We start from the raw sequence: 17,943 nt of genomic DNA, 5'->3' as shown, positions 1-17,943 counted from the left end.
GTGAAAAGTAATCCTTTAAAAAATAGTACAGTTGTATAAGTAAACTTACCATAACAGTAGCTATTTGAATCATCACTACTGCAGTAACCTAAGCTATATGGAGTTATATCCTGCGAAGGATAAAACAGCCAGATCCATGTGCCCAAACTGTCTAGCAGTTTGACCTAAGCTGACTCAAAGACAGGTTTGAATGCCAAGCCCTTCACAGCTTTTTTGCCAAAAAGAGAGGGAGGCTGAACAGACAATCCTAGGAAGAACAAAAAATAAGTGACCATACCATGGCATAAACACATCAAGAAACAAGGGGGATAGAGGGAGGGAGCGGCTAATGCTTAGATCAAATTCACATTATAGTACTTAAAACTCCAAGTACGTTATGTAAGGCATAGTGGAAAGCAGAAACTAAAAAGGAATTGTATAAGCAGGTTGCATAAAGTACCCATCCCCTCAACAGACAAGCAGTACAGAGACATAAATATATAACAGTTGAAAGGAAGTCAAGAAGTCCTACTTCAACTTGCATTGAAGAAGAAATGCTGATTAGCATAGATGGATTTAGTTACAATAAAAGTATGAAATGCTGTGCTTTACTGTTTTCATACTTAATAAATGGAAGCATACAGCAAAACTCAACAGAATGTGTACAAAGTAAGCAGACACCTTAACGAACTGCAAGAATAACGTTAGTGCATTGGTGAATAGTAAATGCAATAATTTCAAAAATCTTGTAAAACACACATCTGAGATAGTTAGACAACCATCTCTATATGTTCTCTATGCAGCAGAATCGCAAAATAGGGAATGGGAGGCTTAACAGACTTACTGATGGTGCTCATTAGTATGCAATAAAAATATTTACAGTTAAAAAAACAATGTAATAATGGATTTCTTGTAACTATAAATGCAAAATTAATTCATACTCAAATATAGTAGAAGTAGAGTGCTTTCAGTACACAACTGATGCATACCCCATATGAGCCAGAAATTTGAAATGAATTACCATTTCTTACATTACACCAGCATATTTCATTATGAGTAGACTGCAAACGTGAAAATCACTACCATTCCATAGCAAAATATTGACTTTTCCCATGTTTCCGAACAATTTCTCAGAATTTCCTTTTATTTGAATAAAGTTTTAATAACAATAAAAAATAACTTAAAGACTGCACTGACATATTACATTACGAGTGAATTTAATGTCTCAAGTTTCTTGATTGTCTCTCTACCCTCCCTCTCACTTTTCTTATTTTAATTATGCATTCCTTTGTCCATCTTTAATTTCTTTCACCCATTTCTGTTAATTTTCCACAGGTCCAGAATCCACACGACCAGCCCAACAATGTTACTCCCAGGTCAGGGATCATTTACATTCGGCCTGTCCATGGATGTTGTTACAGGGTCAGGGTGGTGGCAACAGTCCTGTAGGCACCCTGGCATGTGGCAGCCTGGACAGACATCGATAAGTCTAGGATGCTTTTCAGTGGGATGAAGACTTGCTGCAATGGTCAGTGCCGACCACTGTGTCCCACAGGACCCTGCCTCCTCAATGTCAGGGTTCTCAACTGCAACACCATCAGGCAGTGGAAACATTTGTGATCCTATGGACTGAGGGTTCCTCCTAAGCTCAACTCCTCTTCACCTCCCTTCCTTCCCTAATTCTCTCCCCTACTCCCTCTAACCTTCCTTCTACCCAAACTACCCTTACATAAAAAAATGTGAAAAAAGAGGGGTCTATTCCCTCGTCAAAAACATAGTACCCTTCTTCTTCCACCTCCTCCTGGATAACTCTCTAGTTTTCCTTCTGTGTTTCCTGTTTTTCATATCTTCTCCTTTCTACTCTTTAAACAAGCTAACAGGGTGTCCAAATAAGGATATCTCTATATAAAGCATATAAAACCCTTTATATGTTTTGAAAGTAAATAATAACAGCTGTGCTGCAGCTGCATGCTGCTTGCTTTAAATACTTCAAGTGTGCTTGCACATAGTCGAGTTTATTCACAGTAAAATATAAAGACCACCTTAAACAGAAACACTTTTGTAACCATGAAAACAAAAGAAAAACAACAGTATAAAAAACTTTATTCCAATTAGTAAGGGCTTATTTCAATTTGAACTTCGTCAGACAAAAGTGAAACTCATAGACTCAGCACTTATAAAGCCTCATAAGGTCACATGACCTTACTCCTAATCAATGCTTCAATTTCTTTCTTTAAGGGTAGACTTTAAAATTTTGTCATTGAAGTCTCCCTTTCTCACTCCTGTATTTCCTTCAGTGCTCCATGCTCTGTGTGCCCACCAGAAATATACATAGAATATATGAACTAGAAACATGCTAACAATTTAACTTCCGAACGCGAGTGGCTCCCTCACTGGTCAAATAACTCTTACCTGTCACACGCTCTTTATTTCAGCAACATACCTGATCCTGCAAAGTTCAAGGAAACCATATTGTGCTAACAATTTAATATACTAATGCGAGTGGCCCCCTCACTGGTCAAAGGATGTTTACCTGTCTCACACTGTTTATTTCAGCAACATACCCAAGCCAGCAAGGTTCAAGGAAATCAGACTGTGCTAACAATTTGACTTCCTAACACAAGTGGCCCCTCACTGGTCAAAGGGATGTTTACCTGTCGCACACTCTTTATTTCAGCAACATACCCCAGCCTGCAAAGTTCAAGGAAACCAGATTGTGCTGACAATTTAACATCCTAATGCGAGTGGCCCCTCACTGGTCAAAGAATGTTTACCTGTCACACACTCTTAATTTCAGCAATGTACCCAGCCCACAAAGTTAAAAAAAAACAGATGTATGTGACTTCTGCCTACTGTGCTGTATTTATAAGCAGTTAATTAAGAGTTACGCTAATACTATAATGGCGTGCACACAAGCTGGTCACAAAAGTCTATTCACCCCACCCACCCTCTTTCTTCCCTTAACATAGGTCCTTAAACTGTTTGTATATGTAGAAATTTATTTATTTTTATTTATTTATTTATTTATTTATTTGCAATTTGATTACTGGGGAAGTCCACTGGGCCGAATTGACCCATTTTCAGTGGAGGCCCGGGGAGAAAAGTTCCAAGATGCATTATACAGTTTAGATACAAATGATAGTTAATATTAAAGTTCTTATGTACAATAGTTACTCATAAATGCATTCAATATCATGCATAGTTAACAAATTCATTAAGCTTGAAGGTCGGGATCACACAGTTTCATTTGAGGAAAACAGATATGGGTTAGGTGTGGAAACAGTTTACATACAAACCTTTTAAGAAAATGTAAATACGCTTTACATACACACATCAACAGTAGAATGCTATTTACAATATTTACAAGGTTGGGCTGTGTGAGGGTAGCTGTAGGAGGAGAGAGCTTAGAGAGAAGCTATAGAAATTGTTGAGAGCTTAGATAGGCTCATAGGAAAATAACTATGAGAGTTGTAGAGCTTGGGAACCAGAGCAAGAACCCCCTTGGATTAGGTTGGGTGAAGGCAGGTACATTTCCATTTAGTGGACAGGTGTTTGAATAGTTGGGTTTTGAAGTTTTCTGAGTTTGGTATGGTTCTTAGTGTGGAGGGAAGGGAATTCCATTTTCTGCCTAGTGAGAAAAATAGGAGAAGTTGGCCAGCAGGACGTTTAGGTTTATGGACAGTAATTAAGTTCTGATTTGCAGATCTGAGAGTTCTGTTGGGTGTATAAGGGGGAAGGATGTTAGTTAGAGCAGGACATTTTGTTGGGTGAAATATGAGTCTATGTGCAGTAGTGAGTTGGAGATATTCTAGGTAGTTTGGGAGTTCAAGCCAATTCAGGGATTGTAGGGTTAGGCAGTGATTGGTGGTATTTTTAGATTTAGAGGCAAATTTAGAGATTTTGTTTTAGCAGTTTTCTAGTTTAGAGGTTATAGAGGAGGACAGGTTGGAAGGAAGAAGCTAAGTCGAGGCCAGAGTTTGCCTGGTAGAGTTGGAGAGAAAGTGATTATTCCTATACAGCATACCTAGCTTTTGGTGGGTTTTCTTAATATTTTGTTGAATATAATATCAAACTTGAGGAGTTCATCTACAGTAATGCCAAGCAGTTTGGCAGAGAGGACTACTTCTACAGGTGAGATGGTTTGACTATAGATTTTGAAGTTGTTTTTATCATAGGAGAGGGTCTTTGTGGGAGGGAATAGTAGAATCTTTGATTTATTTGTTTGGGTTTTAGTCAGCAATTCAGAGAGGTTTGAGGCAGAGCAGACTAAGGTTGAATCATCTGCGTATTGAATGATTTTAGCATCAGGAATAGCATTGTGAAAGTTATTGATGAAGATGTTAAAAAGCATTGGCCCAAGGATGGATCCCTGAGGTACGCCAGATGGGGTAGGTAAGAAGGAAGAGATGGAGTTTTTCCATTTGCTGCCTGTGATCTGTCTGATAGATAGCTGGAGAACCAGGATAAAGCATTATGTGAGAGATTAAGGTTTGAGAGATGACAGAGAAGGTGCTTGTGGGAAACAGTATCAAAGGCTTTAGACAGATCGAGTAAAACAGTAGAAACTAAGTGACCTGAATCTCGGGCTTGATTGACAGTTTCTAGGAAAGAGAGTAGAGAGTTTATTGTGCTATGGCCTGGACGGAAGTCATGATGAGTAGGAGTGAGAAGATTGTTTTGGGTCAGAAAAGGCATAAGATGGAGGTGGATGCATTTTTCTAGGATTTTGGAGACTGGTGAGAGCAAAGCAATGGGGCGAAAGTTTGAGATGCTGGTATTTTTGCCTCCTTTATGAAGAGGAAGAATATAAGATGAGCACCAGAGTTTGGGGACATATGATTCCTTTATGGATCGGTTGATAATGATGCTGATTGGGAGTGCAATGCCATCAGCAGCACATTTTAGGAAGGAAGAGGGAATATTGTCGGGAGTGTTAGAGCAAGGTTTAAGTTTGGACAAAAGTTTTTTTATAAAGTTAGTGGAGATGGGTTTGAGTTCAAACAGATGCAGTGAGTTAGAAGGGGGAGAGTGTAGAGCAGTTGGGTTATTATTGGGAAATGTCTTGGTGAGGGTAGTAATAGTGTCTATGAAAAATGAGTTAAATTCAGAGCCTAGTTCGAGATCAGATTTACTAGGGTCAGGACAGGGATTATTCTTGGAGCCTGGATTGAGGAATGAGTTTACTGAGTTCCAGAATTTCTGGGGTTTTTTATTGTTATTGGACTGAAGTTTGATATGGTAGGATTTTTTGTCTTTGGTGATTAGTTGTTTTGCACGGTTGCAGAGCTGTTTATATTGGAGTAAGGTATTGTCCAGTTTATTGTTTTGGTAAAGCTTCCATAGTTTGTCTCTGTGGTGCATAATCTGTTTTGTCTCTTTGGATAGCCAAGGAGCAGTTTTAGTTTTTATCCTTTTGTTTCTTAGTGGGGCTAGTGAGTTTAAAGTATCAAGGAAGACAGAGTTGAAGTATTCTATAGCCTTGTCAAGAGGAAGGATGTTTAGAATTTGCCAGTTCATTTGTTTGAAAGTATTTGAGAAAGTAGTTGGATTGAAGCTACTGAGGTTACAAGTTTGAATGTACTGATGCTGGTGTGGGGAGGAACTAGTTGAGCGATGCATCAAGGCTGGGAGGTGGTCGCTAAAGGTATCAGGAATTGTGCCAGAATTGGTTATTTTATTTGGATCTGAGACTAGGATCCAATCTATAGTGGATCCGGGAGGGTTTATTTTGTTAGGTCGAGTGATGGAGAGGATTATTTGAGTGAAGTTATAGAGGTTAATGGATAGGGAGGGAGAGGGGCAATTGATTTTATTCCAGTCAATATTCACAATAGCCACTGGAAATAGTTATTTCGTAAGGATACTAAAAGACAGGTCTATGTTAAATGTTCGAACATCCAAAATGTCGAACATTACATGGTCGAGACCAAATGTTCGACATTTGGATGTTCGAACATAAAGAAAAAAAAAAAGAAAGAAAACACAGAAAAAAAAACACTTTAACAGTGTAGGAAGGGGGGCAAGCCCCCCTGCACCCCCCACCCCCCTACTTAAATATACCAACTGCGAGACCGCACTTCAGTGCAGAAAAGGGAAATTCTACCTATCTGCACAGTATGGTGCCATTGAAAGTCTACCTTCTAGCACTCAAAATTTCTAACGTTTGGTCTCGACCATGTAATGTTCGAAATTTTGAGCGTTCGAAGATTTGACAGGTACCCTAAAAGACATTGTCTGCTAAGCTTGCATTTTAATACACTTCCCCAACACATATTTTCTCAGTGTTCTCTGAATGTACAAGAAGAAATAGGTTGTTTCCTTAAAATAAAACTTTTTTCAGCCAGTACAGAATGCACTCTGTATATAACATTAACCCTTGTAAAGGACCTGCTAATGTCCTTGCTTACAGATTGTTTTTTTTTTTCTTATTGCTCTCGTTTCTGCCAATATTCTCTAATTAGATATTCCAGACTCCCCTACTGGCTCCACTTCTTATCCCCACATAAGACAAGAGTTTATTTCTTTGGCTACCCAAACTGGCATCATATTTAAAGTCTCCCTTTCTCACTCTGGTATTTTCCTCAGCGCTCCACACTCTGTGTGCCTGCCACAAATATACATAGGATTTATAAACTAGAAATAAGTTTCTTCTTACTGTCTTAATTATATCTAGATCTAGAGCTTCCTTTAAACTTCTAGTAATGAAAGCAGTATTAGAGTTTCTTTTGGCTAGGTGGACACAATAATGCTGACCAATCTCCAGTTTCTTGAAATTGCATAACTGTAGTGGGATGTTAGAGCATTTCATTGTGTTAGCATGAACAAACTATGTTCCATATACTGTCTTATTGTTAAGCGACAATCACTGAGAATGAAGGGTTTACTGCTGTAAATTGTCTAAAGTGCAGCTATATTTTACACTCAAGGTGAGCCACAACATGTCTGTGCATTTTGTTTTTACTGTGTAGCATGCTCTATAAAACCAAGATAAAGTTATGCTCCTAACTGTATGGATTAGCCACTAAGAACATTTTTACAGTGTTGATTATACTACTAAACTTGCTGAAAGGGCAGCTCTGTTCTTAACTGTAATCTCAATGTGAATCACAGGTCAGAACGTTTTACTGTTTTGTGCTCATTAAAACTAAGTTAAAGTTAAGTTCCTTAACTGTATTGCTTGGCCACAACAAATGTTTTATAGTGCAGGTCTCAGTACTGAAATTGTTGTAAGTGAGCTTCTAAGGCTCCTATTTGGCTGTTCTTGTTTTTTTTTTCATCTCCTTTTCCTCATTTTCATAATCTTTTCTTATCTTCTTTTTCAGTGTACTAACAATTTAACTTCCTAACGTGACTGGCCCCCCTCAGTGTTCAAAGGATGCTTATCAGTCGCACACACTTTATTTCAGCAATGTACCTCAGCCCGCAAAGTTCAAGGAAACCAGATGCATGTCACCTCTGCCTTTTGTACTGTATTTATAAGCTGTTAATTAGAGTTACTCTAATACTGTAGTGATGTGCACACAAGCTGGTCGCAAAAGCTTATTCCTCCCACCCACCTCTTTTTTCCCTTAACATAGGTCATTAAACTGTTTGTATATGTAAAAATAGCCACTGAAAATAGTTATTTGATACGGATACCTAAGGATACTAAAAGACATTGTGAGCTAACTTTCCATTTTAATAAAGTTCTCCAATACATATTTTGTTGAAGTGTTCTCTGATTATACACAAAGAAATAGGTTGTTTCCTTAAAGTAACACCTTTTTCAGCCAGTACAGAATACACTCTGTATATAACATTAAGCCTTGTAACTGACCTGCTAATATTTGTGCTTACAGATTGTTTTTTTTTTCTCTCTCTTACTGCTCTGGTAGCCATATTTCTAGTCAACTAACAGAACAAAGCAAAAAAGCTACTGAACTTAGACAAAAAAAAAAAAACACTGTTCCAACCAATTGGCAAACCACACAAACAATCCAAAACAATTTTGGAAATATATCTCAAATCTCCTTACCCCAGGCTCTAAACAAACTCCATCACCATGCCCTGACAAAACTCCCTCAGAGATAGCCAACCAGTTTAACTCTCATTTTATTGACAGCATAAGCAAACTGTTAACAAATCCCACTTCTGCAACTACGTCAAGCCCCATCCATCCTTATCTCATGACTCCTGCACAAACAAAAAAAAACCTTCACCTCCTCAACAAACTAGTACTACATCTTCTATCCCCTTTTCTCTTAAACCTGTCCCTACCTCTGTCATTCAAAAACTACTTCAAAAACTAAACTCATACTCCCTCTCCTCTGACAACCCATCCCACCGAATACTTAAAACTTACTGCAAAAGCCATAGCATATCCTGCCAGCATCCTAATAAATCAGTTCATAGAGGAGTCCAATGTCCCTAACCTCTGGAAAAAAATCTATCATCACCCCTTTACATAAAGGGGAAAACTCTAATGAACTATCCAATTATCAACCAATCTTCATCCTCTCTCCTCTTTCCAAACTCCTGGAAAAATGCTTACATAGGCAAATGCTTCACAGTCTCATCAAAAACAAATTACCCCTACCCAACATGGTTTTCACCCATCACACAGCACCACCACAACCACCCTAATCTCTTTCATTGACACTGTGTCCAAATCCATTGACTCTGGTAATATTACCTCTGTCTTACTACTAAACTTATCAAAGACATTTGGCACAGTGTCCCACAACAAACTTCTTCATCAGGTATCCATTGCAGGCTGCACCCCACCATTCCTCCAATGGTTTGCAAGCTACCTATCCAATTGCCAACAATGCATTAAATGGCAAAATAAACTATTCCAATATCAAACCAACACAAGTGGGCTACCATAAGGGTCAATACTTGGACCCTTACTCTTCAATGTTTTCACCAACAACCTTCATAATGCATCACCTCTTAGCTCCATTATTCAATACACAGATAACACTATCATAATCTCCTCCTTTAATAACATACAACATCCCCAGCAACTCACCAAAACCACCTCCACCTCAATAAAGGCTGAGAGAACCCCAGCTACTCCTAAATCCTAAAAAAAAAAAAAAAACTCTTGCTTTCCTCACCAAAACCAATCTCATCTGACTTTAAAATATTCTCACAGGATAACCCAGAAATTGAAACAGTTCCCACAGCTAAGCTACTAGGCGTTACCACCGACAACAAACTAACTTCCGAACACCACATCTGCACTAGCATTAAAAAGACACAGATCAAACTAGGAACACTCTCTATAGACAAAAAACTTTCTTGGATAACTCCACCAAAAAACCCTTGCCAACACCTATTTTCTTCCCTCTCTCTTATATGCAACCCCCTTATACCATAACTTACAATTTTCTCTTAAAAACAAGCCCCAATCCTGCTACCATAAAATTGCCAAATTTGCCACAGACTACTCCTTCCATTCCTATCACTGCCTAGCTCTGAAAGAACTAAACTGGCTCGAACTCACATACCACCTAAACCTAGTTCAGCTGTCTTCTGTACATAAAATGATATATACACCTGATAGATGCCCAGCCCTCAAATCTGTCCTAAAACCCTACAGCCCCACCAGAGCCCTCCACTCTGAAAACAAACAATACCTAACTGTTTACATTCCAAACAAAAGAGCTGGACAGTGCCTATGCTCTCATGCTACCGCCAAGCTCTGGACCTCTCTGCCAACAAATTTTACCATCACTGAGTGCTTTAACAACTTCAAACATTCCCTAAAAAACATTTCCTTTGTAATCAGACCTGCCCCTGATCTTTTCTTAACATGTGAACTCCATTCACTCTCTAGGGCCTTTCCTTTCTACATCTGGAGATCCCTAGACCATGAACTTCATCCACTAACTATTACCATATCGAACTAAGAAACTTTATGTATTTCTACACTCTTAGTTATTCCAATCTTACTCCACAATTCTTCTAAGCATATGCTTGCTTCTAATATTCTGACCCTCTGCCTGACACACACTCTTTACCTTAATCCTACCTGATTAAAAAAAAAGTTGTACTCTACCACATTACTTTTATTTAGTATTGCCTATCTAGTACATGTTTTATTATTGTATCTGCCTCTCTGTACTTATTTGGTATTAATTACTTATTTAATGTGCGCTTTAATACTTGCTATTGTCTTGTTCATGTACAATGTCTTAACTTTCATGTATCATTTGGAGCTTTTCTCTCTGGGTCTCTGCTGAAAATGGATGGATTCCTGACCCAGTCGCACATTTTTGGTAAACAAATATTAAATAAAATAAATAAATAAATAAAATTAATACCTGGGAAGCAGTATGCATTCAGCCTCACTTGCCACAAATATTCTTTCCAATATGTTTGATCTTCTGAATCAAATCTCCTGTCATAATTGGAAACATCAGTAACAGGAAAAATGAATTTTCTTTGAGCCTTCACAGACTTTGGCATGCCTAGCCAGGGCATTTTTCTTATCAACAATCTCTATAGTATGTAAATGTTCATAAATCCTGTAGTATAACTCTCTAGTTGTCCTGCCCATGCAAAATACTTGGCACACAGAACAACATGCTATATACACCACAAACTTCGACTTGCATGTAAAATGTTAAGGAATTTTGATACTTATTTCTCTTATACCATGGGCAATTTACTCACAGTAATTACAATCAAAACATTTGAACATTCCTGTAGGGCCCAACAAATAACCTCAATAAGAAGCATTAAGTACCTTCTGGAACACTTCCTTAAAATTAGCTCAACTTTTCCTAAGAAATAATGGGGTCTCACCTATTAATTTCATTGTGTCAGGGAAGTCATTGAAACTTTTCCAGTTATTGTCATCTTTTTTATATTCTTCTCATCTACAGAAGCTTTAAGTAGCATTGCCATCCCATACCTATTTGACACATTGTCATTCTTGAAAATTCTTGTTCATTTAATCTACATAGTCTATAGATGAATCCTCTCTTACTCTTAACATCATTAAAACATCTGTCAACATGACTTCTGGGTATCCTCCATTAATAAATCTTTCTTTCAGAAGAGATATTGTCTTCTCAAAATAACAGCCTTCATTGGTCAAGCTACTCACCTGAATAAAGTGACCCTTCACAATGTTTCCTGCATGCTGTCAAAATCCAAATATACATTGCTTTGTAAATCTTTTTTTATAAATCTTAGTATATATAAAATATCCATTCTTATATATCTGTACATCTAAAAAATTAATACCCTTCAAATCACAATCCAAAGTAAAAAATAATCATAAACAGCATGCACTTATTGACTTAAATTCATCAATAATTGCACACTACCCCTCCACAAAATAAAGATATCATCAATAAAGCAAGCATAAAAAACTATAGTCTGCTTAAATTCAGAATATAAAATGTGCTCTTTCTCCCATCCAGACATGAAAATGTTGGCATAACTTGGTGTCATAGCCGCACATACAGCAACACCATTCAATTGTCTGTAAAAATGAGAGTCAGATTCAATAAAGTTGAAAGGTAGCATGACATCTAATATGTTAATAAGCAGTTTGGATAAAGAGCTAGAAAAATATCCAGCTCGAGCATTTTCCTTACTAACCACCTCTAGGCTGATATCATTAGATGACAGTATATAAAGAGAAAACATCAATCGTCAGAAACAAATCCATCTCTTGACACTGAATATTAGCTAATAAATTCAAATGAATCTTTTACAATCATACTATTTATCAAAACAATCTTTTGCAAAGATTCATGAAAAAATATCCATAGCTTCAGTTTAACTACTGCAGCTGGCAACTATTGGCCTCATAGGGGCTTTATCTAGATTTTTATGAATCTTTGGTAATCCAAACATCCTAGTCATTCTTAGTGACTTAACACTGAACACTGAAGAAGTCTACCAGGTATTTGTCTATCTTGGTTTTAATTTACCATTCTTCATTGAGAGAGTCATTAAATCTATAAGATTTACAAATGGCACTCATCGACAACCTCTTGATAAAAACTAGAATCTCTCAAATATTTCTTCATTTCAAAACATTTGTCATTATAATTTTGGACTACCATTGTGTTTCCCTTGTCTGCTTTAGTAACAAAAATATCTTTGTTGCTCTTTAACTTATTAAGAACCGCACTTTCTTCTGAATCCAAATTACAGTAGGTGAAAGATGGCTTACACTTAAGCAGCTCTCTGACCTCTTTTTTGGATGCCTTCAGAAATGCTTCACTGTCCAGATACCAGCCCCTATTTCCTCATCATCAGGCAGTGGAAACATTTGAGATCCTGTGAATTGGGGGTTCCTCCTGAGCTGAACTCCTCTTCATTCCCTTCCTTTTTTAATCCTCTCACCTACTCCCTCTAACCTACTTCCTACCCAAATTACCCTCTTACATAAAATATTTTGAAAAAAGGAAGGGGGGTCTATCCTCAATCAAAAACAGAGTACCCCTTTTCTTCCATCTACTCCTGGATAGTCCTATTGTTATTTTCCTTCTGTTTCTTTCTTTGTTATGTCTCCAGTTTTTCAATTTTTCATATCTTCCCCTTATGACATTTAAAAAAAGCTAACATGGTGACCACATAAGAATATGTCTATATAAAACGTATAAAACCCTTTATATATGTTTTAAAAGTTAATAATAAAAGCTGTGCTGCACAATGCTTGCATCAAATACTTAAAGTGTGCTTGCATATAGCCAAGTTTATTCACAATATCTGAAACTGTACGAAATAATATCAGTACTTATGTTTTCACATAATGCTTTGCACATACTTAAAATTAACTGATTAATTTAAATTTTGCCACAAGTGGGTATTTTTTTAAACACCTTTGTATTTAGTTTTTCAATGCTAAAAACTAATGAATACTAATTTAGCATATAGGTACACTAAATTAGCATATAGGTATAGTGGTGCCTTTTGCAGATTACAACTATACAAGTGTGAAACTTAAGACTATGAATATTACCATAACCCCTAAGTAGTGTATCAGATGCTCAAAGTAGGTGTGAACTGTCCTGTTTATCCAATCTTTCTGCCAGCAGATTGGGTAAAAGGAAAAAATACAAACAATGAAAGTGGATAAAATAATCTTGGAGAATGTTCATAGCAGTTATACAGTGAGGATATCAAAAAACAGCTATATTCACAAATAATGGGTAGAGTCTTAAATGCATATAAGAATACATACAAATATTTTATGCAAGGGCAATAATGCCCTCCTAACTTGCCAATATACCAAACAGTTACTCCCATTATAAGTGTCCAGGTCGTTCTAGAAATATGTAAACTAGTGCTTGCTTTAATGGGGTTTATATTAGAAGACTGAAGATCCATTTGAGCGAATCTGAAAAGAGCGACACATATTGCGCGAACTACGGAAATGGTGAACGTTCAAAACCGCGAAAGTCGAAATGTCGATTTGTCATGGTTGGCCCATCTGCGGTATAGCTCCGTAAGGTAAGTGTGCGATAGTTACGGACCTTAGGGTTAGGTTGCGGGTTAAGGTAAGTGCATAGATAGGTAATGAATGTAAGGTTTAGTGTAGGGTTAGAAGTAGGGTTTCGTTAAGTGTTTGTGTGTGGATTATTTGTTTTGTTTGGGTATATCTCCGTAGGGTAAGTGTGCAATAGTTACAGACCTTAGGGTTAGGGTGAGGGTTAAGGTAAGTGCATAAATAGTAATGTATGTAAGGTTTAGTGTAGGGTTAGAAGTAGGGTTTGGTTAGTGTATGTATGTGGTTTATTTATTATGTTTGGGTAGGTAGTATGTAGTGGGCGGTGGGGTTGGCCGACTATGACGATTCGAGATTTTAAATTTCACGCTTTAGGGGTTTCGGCATATTTGCGGTTCGGGCTATAAGTGTAGCTGTTGTAGTATTCGTTCAAAAGGGTTTTCAGGTTTATAATATAGACTCGCTTTAATGTAATTTGGTAGTCTATTCCATGCATCGGCTAACCCAGCCACTGGGGATGCACAAGCCAGTGCATTTCTTTGTGCCGGTCCCAAGCCCGGATAAATGGGGAGGGTTGCGTCAGGAAGGGCATCCGGCGTAAAACTTCTGCCAAAAATTACTGATGCGGAGAACTTTTCATAATTGCATACCGGATCGGTCGAGGCCCGGGTTAACAACGACCGCCACCAGTACTGTTAGCCAACAGGGTGCTGGCGGAAATTGGGCTACTGTTGGCCGAAGGAGAAGAGGAGGCGGCGTGCCCGAAGGCAGGAAGATAGGAGGAAGGTTAGGAGTGTAGCAGTGAGGGTAGGAACTTTGAATGTTGGCAGTATGACTGGTATAGGAAGAGAGCTAGCTGATATGATGGAGAGAAGGAAGGTTGATATATTGTGTGCAAGAGACCAGATGGAAGGGAAGTAAGGCCAGGTGTTTAGGAAACGGGTTCAAATTGTTTTATCATGGTGTGGATGGCAGGAGAAATGGGGTAGGGGTTATACTAAAGGAACAATATGTCAAGAGTGTTTTAGACGTGAAGAGAGTGTCTGACCGAGTGATGTTTATGAAGCTCGAAATTGATGGTGTAATGATGAATGTTGTTAGTGCATATGCTCCTCAAGTTGGGTGTGCGATGGAAGAGAAAGAGAAATTTTGGAGTGAGTTGGATGAAGTTGTGGTGAGTGTACCCAAGGGTGAGAGACTAGTGATTGGAGCGGACTTTAATGGGCATGTTGGTGAAGTGAACAGAGAGGATGAGGAAGTGATGGGTAGGTATGGTGTTAAGGAGAGGAATGCAGAAGGTCAGATGATTGTGGATTTTGCGAAAAGGATGGACATGGCTGTGGTGAATACGTATTTTAAGAAGAGGGTGGAGCATAGGGTGACGTACAAGAGTGGAGGAAGATGCTCACAAGTTGATTATATACTATGAAGGAGGGCCAGTCTTAAGGAGATTGGAGACTGTAAGGTGGTGGCAGGGGAAAGTGTAGTTAAGCAGCATAGATTGGTGGTATGTAGAATGACGTTGGTGATCAAGAAGAGGAGGAGGAATGTGAAAGCTGTGCCAAGGATTAAATGGTGGAAGTTAAAAAAGGGTGATTGTGAAGTGAAGTTTAGGGAAGAGTTAAGACAGGCACTGGGAGGCAGTGGAGAGTTACCGAATAGCTGGGTAACTACAGCAGAACTAGTAAGGGTGACTGCTAGAAAGGTGCTTGGTGTGACATCTGGACAGAGGAAGGAGGACAAGGAGACCTGGTGGTGGAATGCGGAAGTACAGGAGAGTATACAGAGGAAGAGGCTGGCGAAGAAGAAGTGGGATTGTCAAAGAGATGAAGAAAGTAGACATGAGTATAAGGAGATGAGGCATGGCAAAGAGAGAGGTGGCGAAAGCTAAGGATAGGGCATATGGAGAGTTGTACGAGAGATTGGACACTAAAGAGGGAGAAAAGGACCTGTACCGATTAGCTAGACAGAGGGACAGAGCTGGGAAAGATGTGCAGCATGTAAGGGTGATAAAGGATAGTGAGGGAAAGGTACTCACAAGAGAGGAGAGTGTGTTGAGTAGATGGAAAGAGTATTTTGAGAGGCTAATGAATGAAGAGAATGAGAGAGAGAGAAGGTTGGATGATGTGGGGATAGTGAATCAGGAAGTGAAACAGATTAGCAAGGAGGAAGTAAGGGCAGCTATGAAGAGGATGAAGAATGGAAAGGCTGTTGGCCCAGATGACATACCAATGGAAGCATGGAGGTGCTTAGGAGAAATGGCAGTGGAATTTCTAACTAGATTGTTTAATGAAATTTTGGAAAGTCAGAGGATGCCTGAGGAGTGGAGAAAAGTGTTTTGGTACCTATCTTTAAGAATAAGGGTGATGTGCAGAGCTGCAGTAACTACAGAGGGATAAAACTGATTAGTCACAGCTTGAAGTTATGGGAAAGAGTAGTGGAAGCAAGGTTAAGAAAGGAGGTGATGATTAGTGATCAGCAGTATGGTTTCATGCCAGGAAAGAGCACTACAGATGCAATGTTTGCTCTGAGACTGTTGATGGAGAAATACAGAGAAGGTCAGAAGGAGTTGCATTGTGTCTTTGTAGACTTGGAGAAAGCATATGACAGGGTGCCTAGAGAAGAGTTGTGGTATTGTATGAGGAAGTCGGGAGTGGCAGAGAAGTGCGTAAGAGTGGTACAGGATATGTACGAGGGTAGTGTGACAGTGGTGAGGACTGCAGTGGGAGTGACAGATCCGTTTAAGGTGGAGGTGGGATTACATCAAGGATCAGCTCTGAGTCCTTTCTTATTTGCAGTGGTGATGGACAGGTTGACAGATGAGATCAGACAGGAGGCCCGTGGACTATGATGTTTGCAGATGACATTGTGATCTGTAGTGAGAGTAGGAATCAGGTTGAGGAGACTCTGGAGAGGTGGAGATATGCTCTAGAGAGCAGAGGAATGAGGGTCAGCAGGGCTAAGACAGAATATATGTGTGTAAATGAGAGGGAGGGTAGAGGAATGGTGAGGATGCAGGGAGTACAGTTGGTAAAGGTGGACGAGTTTAAGTACTTGGGATCAACAGTTCAGAGTAATGGTGAATGTGGAAGAGAGGTGAAGAAGAGAGTACAGGCAGGGTGGAATGGGTGGAGAAGAGTGTCAGGAGTGATTTGTGACAGACGGGTATCCGTAAGAGTGTAAGGGAAGGTCTACAAGAGTGTAGTGAGACCAGCTATGTTATATGGGTTGGAGACAGTGGCATTGACAAAAAGGCAGGAGTCAGAGCTGGATGTGGCAGAGTTAAAGATGTTAAGATTTGCAATCGGTGTGACTAGGATGGATAGGATTAGGAATCGGTATATTAGAGGGTCAGCTCATGTTGGACAGTTTGGAGACAAAGCAAGAGAGACGAGATTGCGTTGGTTTGGACATGTGCTGAGGAGGGATGATGGGTATATTGGGAAAAAGATGCTAAGGATGGAGCTGCCAGGTAAGAGGAATAGAGGAAGGCCTAAGATAAGGTTTATGGACGTGGTGAGAGAGGACATGCAGGCGGTTGGTGTGACAGAGCAAGATGCAAAGGATAGGAAGAAATGGAAAGAGATGATCCGCTGTGGCGACCCCTAACGGGAAAAGCCGAAAGAGAATGATGATGATGATTCCATGCATCAGCTACTCTCTCATAGACCCAATTAGTACACTTCTCATTCCCATAGAGTTTTCTACATAGGTTGTCTGATGATTCTCTACTATGTTTTGATAACCCCAAACATTTTCAGAGGTAGTTGTCTCTAAATGCCCTATATACCTGAATACGTTCTCCCCTTAAGTATCTTTATGAGGCACTGTACAAGTTCAGATATTTTAGTCTTTCTTAATTTTAATCCCAATTTAATATCAGAGGGGCTACACAGAAAGTAACTACTTTAGCTGAGGTAGGATGGAGGGGGGAATGTACTATTCTCATGTAGGATATATGTATCCTCACAAGCATGTGTCTCCTTAGTTTATTTTGAAGTGGTGTTTTGTCATCTTTGTGCATTAAAACTTGTATACCACTTATTTCCTCCTTGAAATAAAAAGTAGCAGCTCCTGAATAATAGTGTCTACAGGACTGCAATTGGAAAACACAACAAAAATTGTTTCTCCACCAATTAATCAGAGTAGGTTACACACACAAAAAGCATTTATTAAGCATTGTCTTACAGTGCTGTGTAATTAAGCAAGTCACCATTTTGGTCAGCCATAGGGTTCTTTTCTACTTGAGTGTTTGCCTCCTTCCCCTGTAACTAAATTACACTGACTCTTACATTTGTCTCTCTGACCCTAATTTTTACAGGTATAATTTATACCTTTCTGGCTTTCTAACACTCAGACATAGATTCCTGTTGAAAGTTTTACTTACTTGTCTGACATTTGAACAAGTAACCCTTGTAATAATCCTCAAAATTGTATACTGTTGGTCTGTCTTTCCTGCTAAACATAAGTAAAATTAAAGTGCTGAGTGGAAGTAACATTACAGTGCTGAG

General features: G+C 38.9%; 1 protein-coding gene across 3 annotated transcripts in view; it reads right to left on the bottom strand.

Annotated features, from left to right (window-relative positions):
* The window catches only part of CCDC87 (coiled-coil domain containing 87), a 1,578,580-nt gene that overhangs the window by 397,207 nt on the left and 1,163,430 nt on the right, over nucleotides 1-17,943 (bottom strand). The gene's annotated exons all lie outside the window — the stretch shown is intronic.

Source organism: Protopterus annectens, chromosome 11.part0 (assembly GCF_019279795.1).
Source record: "Protopterus annectens isolate FY-2018-M chromosome 11.part0, PAN1.0, whole genome shotgun sequence".
NCBI classification, from domain to species: Eukaryota; Metazoa; Chordata; order Ceratodontiformes; family Protopteridae; genus Protopterus; species Protopterus annectens.
Note: the sequence above shows the minus strand (reverse complement) of the source record. Positions and strands in the feature narration are given on the sequence as shown.